Below are 24142 nucleotides of genomic sequence, written 5' to 3'. Positions count from 1 at the left end.
TACTTCGTTAGGATTATTTGAGTCTTATTTGCTGATCGAAAACAATCAGTACGCATAAAACATGAGAAATCAAGTTTTGTTCCTTCACTATATAGCGTGCCAAAACGAAGCATAATAGGTCCTATGCTTTGGAAGCCCTACATTAACGACATTACTAATATTCATACAACTGTAAAATTTACCGTGTATGCCGATGGCATTAGTTTTCTTATTTCTGGTCCGAACTCTCAAGAATAAACAAAAAGATGTAATAATGTGTTCACTAAGCTACCTGAATTGTCAATCGCTCATTGCCTAAAAACAAACCCCAGAAAAACTAATGCTATTTGACGCAAAAAGTAAAGTTATTACTAGTAATCATACTTCAGTGTGTGCTAGTGAAGCACTTCAAATTGCTGACAAACATAAAATATTAGGCGTCACTATTTCTTCGCAAATTAATTGGGAAAAACACATTGAAAATATCAGCAAAAAACTGTCTGCTAGCACAGGTGTTTTGTCTCCATGTCGGTGCCTTCTTCCACCCAAAGCAAAACTTAACAATTATTATGCCTTATTTTCTGATTTAAACTACTGTAGCTTAGTGTGGGAGACTACTGGAAAGACGAATATTATGAAAATTCTGTCATTGCAAAAGAAGACGATTCGGCACATTGACAGCGCGGGTTTTCTGGAGACTACGCGGCCAGCTTTCCTAATGCATGAAATCATCAAAATAGGATATTTCTACACTTTTCGCCTTCTAAATTCATTTAATTTCTCATGTAGTGCCTTCAAAAATTCCCTAGCCTCTAGTTCATCTGTGACACCAAAATTCATTTCTGCCAATACAAGAAATAGCGATACGTGGTATGTTCCGTGGTTTCGTAGTGAATATAGCCTACAGTCATTACTACATAACCTCCCATACATTTCAAATAAATATCAAGATACATATACTTCTTCATCCAAGGCACTGCGAATGAATTTTGCAAACATGCGACAACTGATTGTTTATGGTTTTTGAGAGACAAATGTGTTACTGGTTTTTTAACCCATATACATGTATATTTCTCTCTTCTGGTGCATCGAATATGTTTTGTTTTAGTCTGTATTATCTAGCCTCTATATCAGAGCGAATTGTGATAGCTTTTTAGTAACCCTCACACCCATATATTGTAACGTAGATTGGAGACGGAGTGTTACAAAATAGACGTCTCTCTTTAAGGGCGGGCCAGAAGAAAAGCGGGCAGCTTACGCACTTCATCGTCTTTCATGGCGCCGACGTTTGCGCGCGCCGTTCTGCCGTGCGGGAGCCCCACATCTTCGTGTCAATTGCCCCCTCGCATAAAGCGACCGTTCTTTCAAAGTTCTTTCAGCGACATAAGAAATGGAGCTCCTCAGGTGCATCTCGACGTTCACGTACGCGCATAATATGGTTTCATGCGCACTACATGAACAACTTCAGCGCGACGACGACGACGGGGCGAACCGGGGTCAGAATTGCAGGGGACGACTTCATAGCTCACGTCACTGAGGCGGCGTGTAACCGTGTAGGGACCAAAATACCGGCGGATCAACTTTTCCGAGAGTCCACGGCGACGCATGGGCGTCCATACCCACACGCAGGGGCCGGTATTGTAATGGACGTCGCGTCGACCCTGGATGTATAGAAGGGTGCCGGTATGCTGTTGGCTCCTGATACGATGCTGAGCAAGCTGGCGTGCCTCTACAGCCCTTTGCACAAACTCTCCCGCGTGTTCGCTGGTCGGGCTATTATCAGCCTGAGGTAGCATGGCGTCAAGTGTTGGCTTGACGTGGTGCCCGTGTACAAGTATGAACGGCGTAAACTGTCTAGTCTCCTGTACGGCAGTGTTATACGCGAAAGTCACATAGGGTAAGATGTCGTCCCACGTATTGTGCTCTACGTCGACATACATGGAGAGCATATCAGCCAGCGTTCTGTTCAGACATGCAGTTAGTCCATTGGTTTGAGGGTGATGCGCTGTGCTCTTGCCACGAAAGCAATGCGTCAGCTGGAGAAGGTCCTGCATAAGTTGCGCTGTAAATGCTGCACCGTGGTCGATGATGACAGTAGATGGTGCACCATGTCGTAGGACGATGTGGCGTAGAAAGAACTTGGCCACTTCATACGGGTTTGCTTGAGGGATAGCTTCGGTTTCGGCGTACCGGGTTAAGTAGTCGGTAGCGACGACTATCCATATGTTGCGCGAAGAGGTCAGTGGGAATGGCCCAAGTAGATCCATTCCTATTTGTTGGAACGGCGCTTGAGGAGGGATTACAAGATGGAGAAAGCCGACCGGTTTGACTGGTGGTTTTTTGCGGCGCTGACAATCGCGTCAGGTCTTCACGTACCGCTGTACAGAAGAATAAAGCCGGGGCCAGTAATATTTCAGTCGTATCCTCGCTAATGTCTCAGGTGCCCAGGAATCGCAGGTGCCCCGCGCATGGCTCATTATGGCAGGCTTGCAAAATGTGTTGGCGCAGCGTCGACGGCACGACAAGGAGGTACGTATTTGGACCGCTTCCGCAGTTTTTCCTGTAAAGGACGTTGTTGTGCAAGTAGCATGATGATAAGCCGCGCACAAGCGAGCGGCGTAAAACACCTTCAACTTCTTGAAAGTGCTCGATCAGCGGAAGCAGCTCAGGGTCAGCACGCTGGTTCTCAGCCGTTTTTATGGCATCGACAATGCCGACAAATGGCAAGTCATGGTCAGGGTCTGATGACGTCGTAGGGATTGGTGCGCGTGACAGTCAGCGTCGCTGTGCTTCCTTCCAGATCGGTAGACAACTGTAATGTCGTACTCTTGTAGGCGCAGGCTCAGACGTGCAAGTCTGCCTGAAGGATCCTTGAGGTTAGCAAGCCACCACAGCGCGTGATGGTCCCGGACTGCCTTAAAGGGTCTGCCGTACAAGTAGGGTCGGAATTAACTAATTGCCCACACAACCGCTAAGCGTTTGTGGCGACACACTCCGCGCATATTTCTGCGCACCCTCCGTCTTCTTATCATCTGGCCCAGCATAACACAGCTGCACGCTGGACTGCATGGTCGATAAAACATGGCGCCACCGCCACCTCATCCGAAGTATGTGTCACCGACGGTGGCTACAAAAACACACTGCCTTGCTGAGAAAGACCGCCTTTTACCTTCCGCTACTGGGACGGACGTAGCGTTGGTATGCCCGTCCGCTGCCATCGTTAGTCGAATAAAGAAGCGTTACGTTTTTATGTTGGGATTCGTCCTTCGACAGACACGACATCCCACATCTGGTGACCCGGACAACGAACAAGAACGCATCGCCATGGACGAACAAGACGCCCTTCAACGACAGCTGGAACTTCTCAACAGGCAGCTTCACGCGGAGCAAGAGGTGATCCAGAAGCAAGAGCAACAGCTTCAGGAACGGCACGACCAACCCGATGGTTCCGTGCAGCAGCATCCTGCCGGCTCCGCCGAGGACGTCAGAACCCCGGCAGATGGCATCCCGCACGCTGCCCCGCATGGCGTCTGGCGTGTCGCTGTCAAGCTTCCGCCGTTTTGGGCCGACTCGCCTAAGGTATGTTTCACCCAAGTCGAGGTCCAGTTCTCCCTCGCGCACATCACACAAGACCGACCCGCTACAATTATCTCGTCGCCCACCTCGATGCCCGCTACGCCAGCGAGGTCCGGGATACCCTTGCCCACCCACCAACGGCCAACCTTTACGAACACCTCAAGACGGAACTCATTCACCGCCTGTCACTCTCGGAAAATGAGAAGGTGCGACAACTTCAGTGCGCTGAACTTGCCGAGCGCAGGCCTTCGGAGCTCCTCCACCACATGCGTGCTCTCGCGGGCAACATGGAAGTCCAGGATTCCTTGCTGCAAGCACTTTGGATTCAACGACTTCCACCGCAGGTTCAGGCAATTCTGCAGGCTCAGCTTACGCTACCTCTCGACCAACTCGCCGGGATCGCTTATCGCGTCATTGAGGTCTCTTTGCCGCCGTTGTCGCCCACCGTCCAGGCTGTCGCCGCACCGCTTAACACCATAGAGCTTGCGCGGCGTATCGACGATATCAACCGACAGCTCAGCTCCATTCAACGACGCCTGGATCAACACTTGCCGACGTGCTACTCGCAAAGCCGTGGCCAGAACACTACCCCGTCGTAGCAGCCTGGTGACGACGACCGGTGTTACTACCATAGACGATTCGGGGACAGAGCACAGCAATGTCGACCACCCTGCTCCGCTAGAAATCAGGAAAACACCAACGGCAGCTCGTAGCCACGGCTGCGAGCTGCCAACCTGGAGGCCGTCGCATCTTCGTCACCGACCAAATTACAAAGCAGCGGTTCCTTGTCGACAGTGGTTCCGACATTTGCTGCTACCCACGAGCCCACCTTCAAGGTCCCCGTCCTTCTACGTCTTTCGAGCTCAGGGCGACAAACCGGTCCACTATCAAAACTTACGTCTCGCTCCGTCTGCAGGTCCAGCCTAAAAACCTAGGCCGTGACCTTCATTGGAATTTTGTCATCGCCGACGTCACAGAGCCAATAATCGGCTCACATTTTTTGGCGCACTGCAACCTCCTTCCGGACTGCCGCCACGACCGTCTCATCGACGCGACAACGGGACATTCTGCGCCAGAACAGCGAATGACTACCCAGCAGCCAAGCATCAGAGTACTCAGTGTCGACAATAATTCACCGTACCACGCCATCCTCGCCGAATTTTCCGGTTTGACGCGCCCCAGCGGGTTGTCACGTGACGTGCAGCACACCACCTTGCACTACATGCGGACCACCCCAGGCCCCCCGGTTTTCTGTCGCGTCCGTCGCCTTGCCCTGAACCACATGCGCATAGCCAAAGCAGAGTTCGAAGCCATGCTCTGGGAGGGAATCGCCCGCCCCTCCGACGGCCCATGGGCCTCGCCACTTCACCTCGTCCCTAAGAAGACAGAAGGCTGGCGGGCCTGTGGGAACCACCGTGCCCTCAACGCCCGCACAATTCCGCACAGGTACCCCGTTCACCACATACAGGACTTCGCCCATTGCATTTCCGGCTGCCATGTTTTTTCCGGGCTAGACTTGGTCAAGGCCTACACGCAGATACCCGTCAATCCGGACGACGTCCCGAAAACTGCAATTATTATTCCTTTCGGCTTGTTCGAGTTTCCCTTCATGAGCGTTGGCCTGAGGAACGCTGGACAAACCTTTCAACGCTTCATCGACGAACTCGTCCGTGGCCTCGACTTCTGCTTCGTCTATCTTGACGACATAATTGTCTTTTCCCACAAAACCGACGAACCCCACAGGCTCCTTTGTCTGCTTTTCCAATGCCTCGATTACCACGGCTTACTCGTCAATGTCCCAAAGAGCACGCTTGGCGCTTCAGTCGTCAAATTCCTCGGCCATGAAGTCTCATCAGAGGGAACTCGACCCTTACCTCAACGCATCTCAGACATGCAAAATTACACTCAACCAACCACCGCTAAAGACCCTTGCCGTTTCCGCCACATGCTGAACTTTTTACAGGCGTTTCTTGCCACACGCAGCCGACTACCAGGATCCCCTCCATGATGCCTTGGCTGGTCTACGAGGAAACCAACCCATCACGTGCACACCGGCTTCAACGGAACTTTTCGAAAAATGCAAAGCTGCTCTTTGCACCGCCACACTTCTATCCCATCCTGTGCCAGACGCTCCCTTGGGGCTCTTCACGGACGCCTCTGGCATCGCCCTAGGCGCCGCCCTTATGCAGCACGTAGACAACACCTGGCATCCGTTGGCGTTCTTCTCCAAGAAACTCTCAGCTCGCAAAACGACCCCTTCTGCGGCCAGTCCCACCGACGATACCATGACCCCTGCGCCGTCGAGTTCGCCAGCTTACTACAGGGAACTTCTGGCGATGTACTAAGCAATTCAGCACTTTCGCCACATTCTCGAAACACAACACTGCACATTCTACACCGACCATAAACCTCTGACCTACGCCTTCTCTCAGCGCCGCGACAAACTCCCGCCGGTCCAGGAGAACCAGCTCTTGTTCATCGCCCAGTTTACCACCGACATCCAACATGTCAACGGGAAGGACTACTTGGTCGCCGACGCGCTTTCACGTATGGCAGCTATTAGCCCTTACCAGATAACAGCTGATGTCCTCGCCGCGGCTCAGACTACCGACGCTGAACTGCAGGAGCTTCTTAAGGGTGGGTCCTCGCTACAGCTGCAGCAAGTCCCCATACCTGAATCGACAAAGACTATTAACTGCGAGATATCAACAGCACAAAGCAGGCCTTACGTGCCTCTTTCCCATCGCCGTGGCGTCTTTAACCAGCTACATAATCTCAGCCATCCCGTCATACGCGCCTCTGCACGCCTCGTGGCTGACCACTATATCTGGCCCTCCATGCAGCAGGATTGCCGCACCTGGGCGCGCTCCTGCATTCAATGCCAGCGCGCTAAAGTCCCCAGGCATGTCACTTCACCCCTCGGCGCATTCCCCCAGACCTCTGGTCGGTTTCAACACGTCCACCTTGATATCATAGGGCCCTTGCCTCCAGCTGGACGCTTTCGCTACTGCCTCACCGCCATCGATCGGTACACTCGATGGCCTGAGGCATGGCCCCTCGAGGGAATCACTGTGGAAGACGTCGCCTCGGCCTTCTTCGCCGGCTGGAGTGCCCGCTTCGGGCCCCCTCACCGCGTCACCACCGACCAAGGACGACAGTTCATATCGCACCTTTTCCGGCTGCTCGGGCTGACCATCAGGTTGGAACGGTCGCGGACCACCAGCTACCACCCATGCGCCAACGGGATGGTCGAACGTTTCCACCGACAGTTCAAAGCAGCCATCATGTGCCACCCGCACTCAACCTGGCCTGAAGCCATCCCAGCCGACACCCCAGGTCTTCGCGCCACCTTCAAGCCCGACATTAAGGCTACACCCGCAGAGCTCGTCTACGGGGAACCCCTCCGCCTCCGAGGCGAATTTCTCGGTGCACCGCCATTCGCCCCCGCGAGGTCAGATCCCACCGATTTCATCGCCCGGCTCCGACGCACCATCGCTGCCCTCAGCCCGTCACCTGCAGCTCACCACTGTAAGACCGCCCCCTTCGTCTTCAAAGATCTGGCAATGCGCTCGCACACTTTCCTCCGCGACGACACCATCCGCCGGCCTATACAGCCACCCTACAGCGGACCCTACCTAGTTCTTCGTCGCGACAACAAAACCTTCACCCTGCGCATTAAAGGGAGCGCCGTCCGCGTCTCTATCGGCCTGCTGAAGCCGGCCTACACCGATTCCGCCAAACCAGGAAATACCAGTACACCCACAGACGTCCATCCACGACCGCCGACATCGCAGCCTGCTTCTGTCACTACACGCAGCGGACGTCGCGTACGCTGCCCAGATATTTTCAACCCCGGAGGGCTCTCCACTCCGCGGGTTGGTGACGCGCTTATTTCTGCGCAGCCTCCGTCTTCTTATCGTCTGGCCCACCATAACACAGCTGCAAGCTGGACTGCATGGTCGATAAAACATAGCGCCACCACCACGTCACCCGAGGTATGCGTCACCGACGGTGGCTATAAAAACAGGCTGCCTGGCTGAGAAAGACCGCCTTCTGCCTTCCGCTACTGGGACGAACGTAGCGTAGGTATGCCCGTCCGCTGCCAGTTTAGTCGAATAAAGAAGCGTTACGTTATGTTGGGGTTCGTCCTTCGGCGGACACCACATCCCACACATCCTTTTCGGTAGTTGAGTAGTTTTTCTCAGCCTTTGTGAGGCTGGGCGGCTGGCATAAGCAATGGTGTGTTCCGCACCAGCTTGCCACTGCACAAGAACTGCGCCAAGACCAGAATTGCTGGCGTCAGCATGAATTTCAGTGTCAGCGTCTTCATCGAAATAAGCAAGTATTGGGGCCTCTTGCAAATGCTTGCGCATTTCATTGAACGACTGTTGCTGCTCGTCCGCCCAAATGAAAGGCACATCGTCGCGTGTAGGCCGTGTCAGAAGCTCAGCAATTCTCGAGAATCCCTGGACGCAGCGCCTATATTATGTGTACAAACCAAGGAAGCGTTGGACAGCCTTCTTCTCTGTCGGCGGTGAAAACTCGGCGGCGGCAGCTAAGTTGTCGGGGTCTGGTCGGACGCCTTGAGGACCAACGACATGGCCAAGAAATTTGAGCTCTTGCAACGCGAAGTAGCATTTTTCAGGCTTGATGGTGAGGCCGGCAGTATGGATCGCCGCGAGGACACTCTCGAGTCGTGCGAGATGTTCGTCAAGCGTGCTCGAGAACAAGACGACGTCGTCCAAGTATACGAGGCAGGTTTGCCATTTGAGTTCAGCAAGCACTGTATCTATCATGCGCTGAAAGGTGGCAGGTGCGGATCAACCGAAGGGGAGAACTTTGAACTCATAAAGCCCGTCAGGTGTCACAAACGCTGTTTTTTCACGATCCTGTTCATCAACTTCGATTTGCCAATACCCTGATTTAAGATCCAACGAAGAAAAAAAACTTGGCATGTTGTAGACGATCCAGTGCGGCGTCGATGCGTGGCAATAGATAAACATCGCGCTTGGTGACGCGGTTCAACTTTCTGTAACCTACACAGAAACGTAGTGTGTTGTCTTTCTTTCTGTGTAACACTAAAAGGCTGGTGGATGGCTGGATCACGTCGTCTTGGAGCATCTGTTTCAGCTGATGCTTGATCGCTTCCCTTTCCACTGGAAACACTCTTTAGGGATGCTGACGAAGAGGACGTGCGGACTCGTCCGTAATGATGCGCTGCTTTGTGATGGTCGTGCGCTGCACTTTGGATGACGTTGAAAACACTCCGTAAATTCCTTCACGAGACCCAGTAGACGATCTTTCTGGTGGTCTGGCAGAGCGGCGTTAACGTGAATCCGTTCTTTTAGGCTGGGTAACGTAGATTGCTGAGACGATGCGGTTCCCAATGTGGCAATGTCAGTAAAATCAGTGTGTTGGCGAAGGAATGTGATTGTCGTTCCTCGAGGTACATGCCGATATTGGCTGCTAAAGTTTATTAGCAAAACAACTGAACATTTGTTTCACACCTGAAGGAGCCCTGTGGCTATACAAATGCGGCGCTCAAGAAGCAGGGGCATGTTCGCCTCAGCAATTCTTTCGCCGTCGTCCTCCATGTCCCATCGGACAAGGGTAAGCACGCTCCTTTTGGGTAGCAGCGTGACGTGATCGTCACCTACGCGAAGCGCGACGTCATGGTCTTTGTCATTGCTGTTCGCTATGGCTTGCGTAGTAGCGAAGCTGACTCAAGACTCTTGCAGGTCGATCATGGCACCGTTCGTCTGAAGGAAATCCGTGCCAAGTATAAGGTTCTTTGAACATTCAGGAAGAATGACAAAGTCGCCGATGTACCTAAAGCCCCGAATGTTGACTCGCGCCGTGCACCGGCCCATTGGAGTTATAAGATGCCCTCCTGCAGTACGAATCTGAGTTCCGGTCCATTGCGTCGAAACTTTGTTCAGTATACGCGTGAGATTCTGGCTCACAATAGACGTGTCCGCACCAGTGTCGATTAACGCCCTGACTTCGTGGTGATCTATGGTAACGAGTACGTCGCAGGATACTGACACGGAAGTACTCTGCTTTCTCTGCGCCTCAGTTACGCCATATCACGGTCGTCATAGTGGAGGATCTTCAGCGTTCGCAGCGTCAGCGACCTCACCTCCGCAGGTCGCTAGGCTCAGTTTTCACGGTAGGCAGGGCTGGCTGAGCGACGCCTCATTGCTGCGGCGTGAAGAGGGGGCTGGAAGACCTGTTTCGCGCGCCTGATGGTGGCCGGGGTTCACAAAATCGTGGAGCAGACGAGGTCCTGGCGTCCGCGAATTATGCTTCAATCTCCAGGGGGCGTTCACATTGCGCGGCCATGGCGCATTCAGTGAAAATCCATGGAGCCCAACTCGGCGGTAAAGACACGCCCAAGAGAGGTGATCGGCTTCGCCGCAATGAAAACACAAGGGCCTCCGGTCCGCGGTGCGCCATACGTCGCTCTTGCGGGGTGGTCGTGTTTCAGCCATGAATGGCGTGCGGCGAGGCCTGAAGTCGCCAGTTGCATATTCAACGGCGCGCACACCATCAAAGTCCGGGACGTCGCTCACATCGCAAAAAATCGGGGACAACGAGTTTCCCGCTGCTTGTACATATGACACGCCAGGTTGTGACTGCCGTACCTCGTGCTGGGGTGTCTCGTTTCGCTCTGAGACTTGGACTGCCTCCCTGACTTCCTCCCGGACGACCTCAGCCAGAGCGAGTCGCTGTACCGATGCTGGAGCCACCTGAAGCTTGTGGAGCTCTTTTCGATCAACAAGCCTAATGAGCTCCCGCAAGGCGTCGGCATTGTCCAAGGGCATAGCGAGAGGGTCACGCGATAGGGTTGACACGCCGCGGTTGTACTGCCGTGTTCGCTGCTGCAGTGCTTTTACCATTGATGTGGCTTTGCTGAGAAACTCTGCAACGGTCTTCGGTGGGTTTCTTATTAGGCTAACGAATAACTCTTGCTTGCCCCCGCGCATCAAGTTCCTGAGCTTCTTTTCTTCCGGCATGGACGGATCCGCGCGTCAGAAAAGTCATCACATATCGTCGACAAACATTGCGACGCTTTCGTTCGGCCTCTTTACTCTCGCCTGAATTGCAGATTCAGCTCGCTCCTTGCAATCGAGGCTGGCGTATGTGCCGATTAGCTACCGTCAGAATTCGTCCTATGTCTGTAGGGCCGCCTCACGGTTCTCAAACCATGTCCGCGCACAGTCCTCGAGGGCAAAGTAGGCGTTGCGTAGCTTGCGCTCTGGATTCCGCCGTTGCATTCTGCGACACACTCAAAGTGATTGAGCCAGTCCTCTACATCCTCGAAGATGTCCCCATGGAAAGACGTGGGGATTCGCGGCTGTTTGAGGACGACCTTGGTCGGCGCGGTAGAGGAAGATGATGGATCCGACGTACTCATCCTTCTGACTTGGCTGGGTAGCGGCTGGTGCTCAGGTGCCAGTTCTTGAAGTCGGCGGCTTGTCTGTACGTGCACAGGAGTAATTAAAACAGAGATTTGGGCGAGTTGGTAAGACATATTTGAAACTTGTTGCAAGTCAGCGCTCGTCCGTGTCGTTTCTCCCTGCTTGTCCCCATGAAAACCGCACTGTTCTGTTTCACGCAGGAGTCAGCTCGATCGGACTTCGTACTGGGCTTGTAGATGGTGTTCGATCTGGGGGTAGTAGCGTGTACCCCGGCACCTCCACCAGAAAGATGCAACGTAGATTGGAGACGGAGGGTTATAAAATAGATGCTTCTCTTTAATGGCGGGCCAGAAGAAAAGCGTGCAGCTTACGCACCTCATCGTCTTTCATGGCGCCGACCTTTGCGCGCGCCGTTCAGCGGTGCGGGAGCCCCACATCTTTGTGTCAATATTTCCTTTTTCTGATGTATGAAATATGTTTTTCTCTTAGTCCCTATAATATTTTTGGTCTTGTTGTTCTGTATTTATGTTAATAATTTATTTTGAGTGTCTAACAATGTTACGATTTTTGATGCAAACATCATGTATATCTTGTAACGAACCATTGGCCCAGTCAAGCTCTTTTTCCAACTGCTTTAAGCCTTTGTCATCCACCAGTACTTTTGTATTTCTGGAAATAAATCTCTATTGTCAATTATTGTATTCAACTTCTGCTGGCATCCTCACCTCAATGGTAAACTCAACCTACTTGAAGGTAGATTTAGCTTGCCGGTAACGGCAGACTTAGTCAACACCAAACATGCACGCGCCCAATGGGCCACTCATACCACTGCTTCAAACCATCACGTTATTAAGCTCCTTTCTATCGCCACTGGTGGTAATCGGCAAGAGATTTATGACTGACGCTGTACCAGTCAACAATCATTTTGAATAGTTATCGGCCGGACGCTATTCCCGCGCATCAGAAAATGGTACTAGAGTACCGGCAGCGCACCATTGTTATTGTTCTCGACGAAGACAACCGACGCACCCGACCACTCAAGAACAAAAAATATCCGCGGCCACGCTGAATGAACCAGCGCACTCGAAAAAAGGAAATACTGCGTGTCCCGAGCGGTAAAGCAACCGACATAGAAGCACAAAGAAACTCAAGGCAATACAGTCACGTGGAATGCTACAAGCCAATAGAGCAATTTCACTTTCGTACTAAAGTCCTGCAGCGAGTAAAATGGCCGAGCCACAAGTCCGCTGCGTTAAGGGCACACACGGGTACATGAAACACAGCAAAGTAGCTGTAAACAAGCGATGGAGTAAGTTTGTTTTCTGAGTGAACCGCGACACAACTGCCGTGCCGAACGCGTGAAGTGCGCGTCGTCGGTTGAGGATGACCTCCGACGCCAAGGCCACGTCACCAGGTAGGCATGTGTGATGCACCACGAACGCATAATGGACCGAGAACGCACTACTAGGCCCGACAGAATTTCATCCTAAACTACGCATAACCCATTTTTATGGCACACAGAGACTAATGGCGGAGCGGTCATATGCGAGCCATGGAGGTTCCTTCCTTCATGATGCCCGAGCACGTACTGCCACGTGGTACTGGGTTATATTAGCCCAGTGTCTCTTCAGCTCATTCAGCCTTACGAATGGCAGATGCCACGGCACTCTTCGCATTAGGTGGAGGCGACCGCCACCAGGCGCCGACCACATCTTCACCGCGGCCTCGGGTCATCCCGGAGGAGCTTCAACGGAATGTTATAGGAGAGTAACGCTTCACCGGCCATCCCATGAAGCGCTGATAAAATAAAAGGCAAGCAAGAAGCAAAGGAGCGACTAAAAAAAGCGTGGTAACGCGTTGCTGGCCTGGCGGGATTTCTTTAACCAGCGAAACCCAGACGGGCACGAGGAAAGGCCGTAAAAAGGAGCCGAGCTCTACCTGTGTATGTGCGCACCTCTGCAAAATTCACGGATCAAGCAAATGCCTGTCCTTAAGGCGACCAGGCATGTATCGCAGTTTCTATCTGGGGACGGCTAAGCTTTACCACATCTGTTTCATTCTGGCATCATACTACAAGATATCTTTAATGTTATAAGATGTGACCATAAGAAAATCTGTCGGGTAATGATTTATTCAAGGCATAACACGATTATGTATTACGAATTAGGTGAATCAGTGACTCTGTTAATGATGGATTTCAATACGACATGTTTCTGGCAATATTCATCCCAATCACAAGGATTATATTATTTAGACTGGCATGCGGATTCTGAAAACCTGTGTCTTACACGGGTGCTCGCCGCAGTATACCAAGGTCGTTAATCTTGAAAGCGATCTGCGATGGCGGCAGGGAGTGCAGCGAGTTGAGCTCCGTAAGCGCTGCGTTCTCGCCGCTTAGCTTGCGTTGGAGCGAGAGGCAGCACGAAGGTGAATTCGTTCGACTCTGCTGGCCCTATCGTGAAAGCGATCCTTCTACGGGACGCACGGATGGTTTCAATTGTTCAGTAAGGAGAGAAATCCTCACGCATTTAAAAGAGAGAAAAACCCTTTCAGACGGAAGCGATCCTAATTGAGAAATACAACGAGCCGTTTGTCAGCGCTGTGCAGCCACATGCTACAATTGGGCAGTTAAACGTGCCCTTCACGCGGTATCTTTGGTATTAGCGCTCGACTCAAGTACAAGGCGAGCCGCTAACTTAAAGAAATTAAATTAAAGGGTTTTATGTGCCAAAACCACTTTCTGATTATGAGGCACACCGTAGTGGGGGCTCCGGGAATCTCCACCACCTGATCCAGGTTCTTCAACGTAGACCTAAATCTACATACCACGGGTGTTTCAACATTTCACCCCCACCGAAATGCAGCCGCCGTGGCCGGGATCCGATCCCGCGCCTTCGTGCTTAGCAGGTCCTATGTTCCACTCGTCCTGTGTTCCTGCTTGTCCCTGTGTCATTTTCGCGCTATGTATCCCAGTTTGTATTTATCCCACCAACACGGCCAAACTTCTTCCCTGCTAAAGTGCTTAGCAGCCCAACACCATAGCAGCCCGTAATCATAGACAAATATAACGGTTGTCTTATGATAAAGTAAATTGCTTATGACCTATGGCACTAAGTTACTTGGTCTGCTGGATTAGCCGAAGAAGCCGATGGTACTAACCCTGAAAATCAAAAGGGCTAAGTAACTCGTTATTAAAAGTTCCTTAATCAATTTCGAACTACTTTAGCGCACATATTGCAATACATGAACTGAAGCGAGCGATTTCACAAGGCACATACACTTCAAGCAAATTTTGAAGCGAGCCACTGTTCTGAGACGCGCGCTGTCACACTAGAAGTAAAATGCACTGTTGTTTTACACACCTTTCTAAGAAAACTCATTTTATATATTGAAGAAAAATAATTTACGGTACAACAACGGATTTTGTCACAAACATTCGGAACGCATATGTTTAAATTGATGTCATCCTAACAACTCGTTTGAAGGGGTTATGACATTCAAAGTGAAAAAGGAAAAGGAAATAAATTATGGGATTTTACGTGAAAAAATCACCACAGATTATTAGGTACGCCGAAGTGAGGCACTCCATCAATTTTGACCACTTTGGGTACTTTAACGTGCACCTAAAATGTAAGTACACGAGTGTTTTCGCCCTCATAAAATGTGCCGGCACCGTGGGGATTCGATCCCGCTGCCTTGTGCTTTGTTGCCCAACACCATAGTCACCTGGCAACCACGGCGGGTGGCATTGAAAGACACCTGCTACAACTTGTAAATTGCGATATGTGCCGCGAGGCAATTCGTTTACGTGGTAAGTAACGTTGTCCATCTGCAAATATTTTGATTTCTCATGCAAATAATGTCCGCCACAGTGTAAGTGAGCTCAACTTGTAGAATTCTGCTACATGCCACAAGTGTTAAAAAAATAGCGCGCCATATATTACGTATGAGAGCTCGCACGTCGGCACGGCACCATTAACACGCATTTCATCGAAAGAAGACGCTGTACAGAACAGCCGCCCTGCAACTGATCTCACTGCGAGGTCGCCTACAAGACGCATGACCAACTCCCGGCCACGGCAACCCGTTCAAGTCGGGGCGAAATGCAGAAACAGCCGTCTCTTTTGCATGCGGTGCACGTTAGCACCAGGTAGTCAAAAAGTCCCCCACAAATGCGTACCTTATATCATATCGTGAACGTGGCACGTAAAACCCCAGATTTTAACTCGAAGTTCGCCCAATGTTACGTTATCATCAGCCAGCGAGATTGAGCAGATTTACATACATGACTTGCTGTACGAACGCCGATGCCAATTAACTTAAGCCAAGCACGATTAGGGGGTCAAATGGGCGGCGCCAAAGAAAACCATGCGCAAAGTGGCTCTCATCTACCTCTAGAGAATGTGACCATGCGCAGTCAGCCACGAAGATCGCAATATTTTGGTAAAGCCGACCAGCCGTCAGTCGATTCGAAGCGTGACTGTAGCTAGACGAACTGCGCAGTGCAAAGTCAAAATGAAACAGGTCTGTCACACGCAACCAGCACAATACAAGTTGAAACGAACCACGTTGCTGTAACATCAAGCGCGCTAATTAACGCGAACACGAAGAGGAATTACATTCGGGCGGGAATATTTTTGAACGCCGCTGCTGCGCCACACAGATACTGATGAATAACAAACATGCGAAACAAATTATTTCGGCTACACGAGTTTGCCTGATCGTGTACGTGATAGTAAATACATGAAGAGAGGGGCAGTAGAAGCTCAAGCAATGAAGTTCTACCTGGCCAAACAAGCAACACTGGTTGAATCCTTAGCACCCGCTGTGAGAAGCCTGTGATCAATAATTAACTCTCCCTAATGTCCCTGTATATACATGGCTCCTAACCTTCTCGCACGCATTCCATGGACCATGGATGGCTGCAATTAGGAATTAAAGTTTGTCTGTTAGCGCTACATCTTTCAAAGGGGTCAGGATCACGGTGAAAAACATGAAAAAGCGAGAAATATAGTCGCTCACAATGAGGAAAAGATCACTAATTTATCTCTAAAATTACACGTTTTAAGTTAGATTGGACACCACGGCAATCTCACACGACGTGCCCAATACCTTTCGAGCGGGTCGCGCGAACGTGACATGTCCATGCAACGGACATTTCGCGGTGAAAATTATCACAAATCAGGCGCCGTATGTGACTCACTTTTTGTAGGGGAAACGCAGGCATCGACGAGGCTGGATCTGCTTTCCGGGTCAAAGAAGCGATGTTGTCTACTCCAAAGGTCAACAAGGGTCGTTGGTTAACCGATCGAAGCCACAAAATAGAGAGCTCGCTCTGAGAGTTTTCTAAATTTAAACAAAGGCGCCCACCTACTCTGGCACGTACCCGAAGCCACCCACTCCACCGGGCAGCCAGCCCCCCTTTCAGCCGTAAAGATGTGGAAGGGCCAACGACTGGAAGGGCAGCTTGGGCTCGAAGACAGAGAGAGGGCGAGCTTCGGTAACACCCTCTCTCATTCACTCATTTTGGTCACGTGATAGTTCGAGGCACCGAGATGCCGCCTGCGCCATCGGGCGTGAGGGCTACTACAAAATTCCAATCTTATTTTCTTTCCCTTTTGGCCATGGCGCCGCCTTTTAGCCAGGGGCACAACACCCTCAAATGTCCACAGAGGGCGAAAAGATTGACCGCGCACCGCTGCTAATAAAATAAGTTTAATAAATCCACTTAATGGATGCCGGCGTAAGTTCAATATCTCTGCTACAGGTGCCGTAATATGTGGAATTTTATCATACAGACTTCCTCCAACATTCATCGAATCATTCTTATTACATTAAAAGAGTGAAAAATTATTATTGCTAATTACACAGTTTACTTGTTATTAGTAACTGTTTTGTTACCATTAAAAACCCAAATAGCGTTCAGCATCATTGATTTTCCACGTGACCTATGGCCTGGGTTTAATATTATTGCCGGTATGTTCGCATGCACGGCAGGCACGGATTCATTCGTTCGTACACATAAGCTGGTTGCTTATTTTGTACTAAAACCAGTTTGTTGCGCTTCGATAGCTCGCGTTATTTAATTTTAGGCGAAGAGAAGTAAGATGTGAGTGGAAGTGCGAAAGCGACGTTCCACTCGTGAGTCATGCGGAATACGCCTGCATCAAAACGGGAGACGGACTCCGCTGCGACTGACGACGGCAAGAACGGAGAGCGGTGTAACATCGCTGTTTGAATCGTTATGTAATATCGGTCACGTCAACTTACAGGCGGAGAAAGTTAACTAACTAGATCCTGTATTGCATATGGGCAGTCAGGACCCTCCCATGGTCTTTCCGAAATAAACCTTTAGTTGTGAGGTCGTCATTATACATACCACCACGAAAGAGCGATATAGCAACGCGTGCCACATTTTCACCTTATCGTAGCTGTGGCCATAGGCGACTGAGTAGCCTTATTTTATATATATATATATATATACATATATATATATATATATATATATATATATATATATATCAGGTAGCATGTGTGGGTTGATTTACCGGTTGTTTCACCCTAAGAGATAGATCTTTTTCTCGTGACGCCTGCGGCAGAAAGGATTTTCCACATCCACTGCCAAGGTTCGTGAATAGTGGCGCTGCCTAACACTCCCAGGGTTCTACTGGGAAACATAGATACCCAAGAAACCGGATGGGGAAACGGCGCCAGGGTAGCTTAATTGGTAGAGCATCGCACGCGTAATGTGAAGGATGTGGGATCGTTCCCCAACTGCCACAAGTTGTTTTTTTAACGAGTTTCATTGCCATTATTTTGCGTTTCTTTATTTCAATTATTAAGCACAAGTATTATCCCCTATGCTGTCCTTGGTGCTTCTAATGATATGACTACACACACATATATATATATATATATATATATATATATATATATATATATATATATATATAGGCCGCCATTGAAATCTTAGCCTGGCAACGTTTAACGCTAGAACGTTATCTAGTGAGACCAGTGTAGCAGTGCTACTGGAGGAATTAGAGGGCAGTAAATGGGTTATAATAGGGCTCAGCGAAGTTAGGAGGTTAAATGAAGCATATACAGTGCTAAAAAGCAGACACCTCCTGTGCTACCGGGGCTTAGCGGCGAGACGAGAACTAGGAGTCGGATTCCTAATTAATAAGAATATAGCTGGTAACACACAGGAATTCTATAACAATAACGAGAGGGTGGCAGGTCTTGTCGTGAAATTTAATAAGAGGTACAAATTCAAGGAAGTACAGGCCTACGCCCCTACATCCATTCATGATGACCAGGAAGTCAAAAGCTTCTATGAAGACGTGGAATCGGCGAAGGTTAAAGTTAAAAAATACACTAAACTGATGGCCGAATGCAATGCCAAGGTAGGCAAGAAGCGAGCTGGAGACAAGTCAGGGGGGGAATATGGCATAGGCACTAGGATTAGCAGGGGAGACTTATTAGTAGGCTTTGCAGAACAGAATAATATGCTGCTAATGAATACCTTCTTCCGTAAGCGAGATAGCCGAAAGTCGACGTGGAGGAGCGCGAATGACGAGACTAGAAATGAAATAGACTTTATACTCTGCGCGGACCCTGGCATCATTCAAGATGTGGACATGCTCGGCAAGGTGCGCTGCAGTGACCATAGCATGGTAAGACCTCGAATTAGCCTAGACCTGAGGAGGGAACGGAAGAAACTGGTACATAAGGAGTCGATCAATGAGCTAGCGGTAAGAGGGAAACTAGAGGAATTTCGGATCAAGCTACAGAACAGGTATTCGGCTTTAACTCAGGGAGAGGACTTCCAATGAACGACAATCTTATGGGCATCATTAAGGAGTGTGCAATAGAAGTCGGTGGTAACTCCGTTAGACAGGATACCAGCAAGCTATCGCAGTATACGAAAGATCTAATCAAGAAACGCCAATGTATGAAGGCATCTAACCCTACAGCTAAAATAGAACTGGCAGAACTTTCTAAGTTAACCAATAAGCGTAAGACAGCTGACATAAAGAACTATAATATGGATAGAATTCAACATGCTCTCAAGAACGGAGGAAGCCTAAAAGTAGTAAATAAGAAATTAGGAATTGGCAGGAACCATATGAATGCGTTAAGAGACAAAGCGGGCAATATCATTACTAATATGGATGAGATAGTTCAAGTGGCTGAGGAGTGAAACAGAGATTTATACAGTACCAGTGGCACGCATGACGAAAATGGAAGAGAGAATAGTCTAGAGGAATTTGAAATCCCACAGGTAACACCGGAAGAAGTAAAAACAGCTTTGGGAGCTATGCAAAGGGGGACGGCAGCTGGGGAGGATCAGGTAACAGGAAATTTGTTGAAGGATGTTGGGCACATTGTTCTAGAAAAACTGGCCACCCTGTATACGCCATGCCTCATTACCTCGAGCGTACCGGAATCTTGGAAGAACGCTAACATAATCCTAATCCATAAAAAAAGGGGACGCCAAAGACTTGAAAAATTATAGACCGATCAGCTTACTGTCCGTTGCCTGCAAAGTATTTACTAAGGTAATCGCAAATAGAATCAGGAACACCTTAGACTTCTGCCAACCAAAGGACAAGGCAGGATTCCGTAAAGGCTACTCAACAATAGACCATATTCACACTATCAATCAGGTGATAGAGAAATGTGCGAAATATAACCAACCCTTATATATAGATTTCATTGTTTACGAGAAAGCGTTTGACTCAGTCGAAACCTCAGCAGTCATGGAGGCATTACGGAATCAGGGTGTAGATGAGCCGTATGTAAAAATACTGAAAGATATCTATAGAGGCTCCACAGCCACCGTAGTCCTCCATAAAGGAAAACAAAAAAAATCCCAATGAAGGAAGACGTCAGGCAGGTAGATACGATCTCTCCAATGCCATTCACAGCGTGTTCACAGGAGGTATTCAGAGACCTCGATTGGGAAGAATTGGGGATAAGAGTTAATGGAGAATGCCTTAGAAACGTGCGATTCGCTGACGATATTGCTTTGCTTAGTAACTCAGGGGGCCAATTGCAATGCATGCTCACTGACCTTGAGAGGCAAAGCAGAAGAGTGGGTATAAAAATTAATCTCCAGAAAACTAAAGTAATGTTTAACAGTCTCGGAAGGGAACAGCAGTTTACGATAGGTAGCGAGGCACTGGAAGTGGTAAGAGAATACATCTACTTAGGGCAGGTAGTGACCGCGGATAGGATCATGAGACTGAAATAATCAGCAGAATAGGAATGGGCTGGGGGGCGTTTGGCTGGCATTCTCAGATCATGAACAGCAGGTTGCCATTATCCCTCAAGAGAAAAGTTTATAACACCTTTGTCTTACCAGTACTCACGTATTGGGCAGAAACCTGGAGACTTACGAAAAGGGTTCTACTCAAATTGAGGACGACGACGAGGTATGGAAAGAAGAATGACGGGTGTACGGTTAAGGGATAAGAGCAGAGCAGATTGGGTGAGGGAACAAACTCGAGTTAATGACATCTTAGTTGAAATCAAGAAAAAGAAATGGGCATGGGCAGGACATGTAATGAGGAGGGAAGATAACCGATGGTCATTAAGGGTTACGGATTGGATGCCAAGGGAAGGGAAGCCTAGCAGGGGGTGGCAGAAAGTTGAGTGGGGAATGAGATTAAGAAGTTTGCAGGGACGACATGGCCACAATTAGTACACGACCGGGGTAGTTGGAGCAGTATGGGAGAGGCCTTTGCCCTGCAGTGGGCGTCCTTTTAGGCTTCGTCCGTTCCGTTAAGGATATCGCTACAACCTAGAACTGGTGCTGCTAGGCGAACACCCCCGTTGCATTTGGTGGAGGTACCGGGTTTCTCTTCGACATCCTTGAACTCCACAGTCGCACGCTACCACCAGCTGTTGCAATGGATGAACCGGGACCCTCCCAGGCTGCTGCTCCCGTGCCCCCGGCCATCATCTGATGTGGCGTCATCCGGCAGCGCCATCCGGCTATATTTAGCGGCACAGACGACCACAATGTGGAAGACTGGCTCACCGAATATGACCGTGTAAGCGCCATGATGCGTGGGACGACCGCGCCAAGCTCACAAATGTCATCTTTTACTTCACTGACGTGGCAAACCTATGGTTCCGCAATCATGAAGCCAATATTACCACCTGGTCGTCTTTCGCGACAACTTTGGCAGAGGTCTTCGGCCGTGCCGCCGCTCGCCAGCTTCGCGCTGAGCAACGCTTGCGTGGTCGAGCTCAACGTCATGAGGAGACCGTCACCAATTATATTGAAGACGTGCTCTCGCTATGCAAGCGCATCCACTCATCTATGGACGAAGCTGACAAGATCAAGCACGTCATGAAAGGCATCGATGAGCATGCCTTCCAGATGCTCGTCGCGAAGAGTCCGCGGACGATTGCCGAGGTCATACAGCTTTGTTAGCAGTACGATGAGCTGCGCAAGCAGCGTGCATCAACATACGCTGCTCAGCAGGACACTGCGGATCTATTTCTGTTGGACTTCGGTCGCGATGCTGCCGACATCTGTGCTTTAATGCCGGAGATAAAGCAGTTCATCAGCCAGGAAGTCGCACGCCAACTCTTTCTGTCGAACAGCACACCCGAGCCATCGAGAACCTTGGCTTCTTCGCTTCGCCACGTAATTCAGCCGCAAGTTGCCGGGGCGCTGCCACCTGCCCCTCCTCCGCAGCCTGCAGCTGGACCGCTGACGTACGCTGACGTCGTCACGTCGCCTTACGCTCCTCCGGGTCCTGATGCCTACCGGGCCACTAACACCTTCCATGTGCCACCGCCACCATCACGCCCGATGGTCGTCCCTTACTCGGCCGCTGGAGCCCCTGTCGTCAACCCGTGGCGTACACCTGACAACTGGCCGATATGCTATTTCTCCCATTTTCCGGGCCACGTAGCACGATTCTGCCGCCGTCGCAGCCCCTGTTTACCTGACAGTGGGGGCGGCTCAAGCTACAAGCCTGCTCGCCTTCCACGTCAGGACGCATCTAACCTTCCTCCGGACTCATCTTACAGTCGTCTACCTTTCGATGCACGCCAGTCACCTTCCCCACGTCACCGATCCATTTTCCCGATGGTTAGCCGACCCAGCCCAGCCCAAGAGGAAAACTAACAGTCGCCTTTCCAGAGGCAAGAACTGCGTTTACGTCGAAAATTTCAAGGACTCATTCCGCCCCGGTGAACGAAATTGAACTGTCTGAAGATGGCTTCACCGTACACGCACTTATCGACACCGCAGCAGTCGTTTCTATTATTAGTGAGAAGCTTTGCCGCAATTGGAACAAAGTGCCCATTCCCCTTACCTCTCTTTCTCTGCGTATGGCGACCTCGCATCGCATTCAGCTTTCAGCGTCGTGCGTAGCCCGGGTTTTCATTCAAAGCGTTATGTATGTTATAGAATTTGTCGTCCTATCTCGTTACTCACACGACGCTATTCTTGGATGGAATTTCCTATCTGTCAATCAAGCTCTTATCGACTAAGCCCGTGCTGAACTTACGTTATCAGTGCCGTGCTTCGAACCTGACGACCATTCTTCTCCTAAAGTTGTTGTCGCCTCTGACATCGATATCGCACCTTTCTCCGCCGCTCTGGTTCCTGTGTCTTGTAGCTCTGCTGCGAACTCATCTGTTCTGTTTACACCGTCGGCCACTTGTGCGCGCCGCCGGAACTTTCTGCTTTCGTTTACTGTCGTAACTTTTTGCAACGGTTCTACTGTCCTTTACGTGTGAAATCCGTTCGCTTGCCCATCATCCCTACACCGTGGTGAGCGCCTGGGTACCGCTGAAGCTTTCGATAGAATTATCCCGGCCACCGTGTTTGGTGATACGGCATCACTTCCGATTTGTTCCGTCATTCCTCCCGCCGCGACTGATGCCCCTGTAGACGTCTTCGCTCATGCCGTAGACGCAGAACTCACACCTGCGCAGCACACAGAAATCATCAAGCTCCTCCAACGTTTTCGTTCCTCATTTGACATTGACCATCCTTGGGCCGAGCGTCCGCAGTCGTTCACCGTGTCGACACCGGTCAACAAACACCATTGCGCCAGCGTCCGTATCGTGTGTCGGCTGCTGAACGCCGCATCATTGACCAGCATGTTGACGACATGCTGGAGCGAGGCATCATCCAGCCCTCTAACAGTCTCTGGGCATCTCCGGTTGTCCTCGATAAAAAAAAAGATGGCTCCATTCGGTTCTGCGTCGACTATCGCCGCCTTAACCGAATAACGCGCAAAGATGTATATCCTCTGCTGCGCATCGACGATGCCTTGGACTGTCTGCAGGGACCGGAATTCTTTTCCTCGCTGCATTTGCGCTCCGGCTACTCGAAAGCTTCAATGGCAGAGGCCGATGGCCAAAAGACAGCCTTCGTAACACACGGGCTATATGAATTTGGTGTCATGCCGTTCAGCCTCTGCAACGCGCCTGAGCCTTTCGAGTGAATGATGGACACCATTCTTCGAGGGCTGAAGTGGAAAACCTGCCTGTCTTATTTAGATGACACTGTGGTTTTTTCCACCGACTTTGCGTCGCGCCACAGCCGCCTCGAGCAAGTACTTGCGTTCCTCTCCACTGCAAAACTGCAACTGAGTTTGAAGAAATGCCAATTGGCGCTCGCACACTTACTATTCTCGGCCATGTAGTTACAAAAGACAACATCCTCCCGGACCCCACAAAACTTAGTGCCATATCCGAGTTCCCTAAACCAAGCACCATGAGAGAGCTTCGCAGCTTTATCGGCCTGTGCTCATATTTCCGGCACTCTGTCAGTAACTTTGCCTGTATCATCACCCCCCCCACCCCCCCGATGCAGCTTCTCACCGGCATTTCTGCCTTCTCCGCCTGGTCCCCGGCATGCGACGACGCCTTCCAAGAACTGCGACGCGTTCTCACCTCGTCTTCAGTACTGCGACATCTTGCCACCATCAGACCTATACGAGTCTTAAGGATCAGTCAGCAAGGTTGTCAGCAGCAGGGTTTCGGGAGTTAGTGCACATTTCGGACATCGAAGGGCTGCTAAAAAGATGCGTGTCAGACCGCACAACTCGGGACGTGGCAAATCAACGGACGGAACGCAGAGGGAACATAGTGGAAGTGCCCTATCTGCAGAGAACGGCACATAGGCTTAAAAATGG

Source organism: Dermacentor andersoni, chromosome 7 (genome assembly GCF_023375885.2).
Source record: "Dermacentor andersoni chromosome 7, qqDerAnde1_hic_scaffold, whole genome shotgun sequence".
Taxonomy (NCBI): domain Eukaryota; kingdom Metazoa; phylum Arthropoda; class Arachnida; order Ixodida; family Ixodidae; genus Dermacentor; species Dermacentor andersoni.
This window is presented reverse-complemented; position numbering follows the sequence as displayed.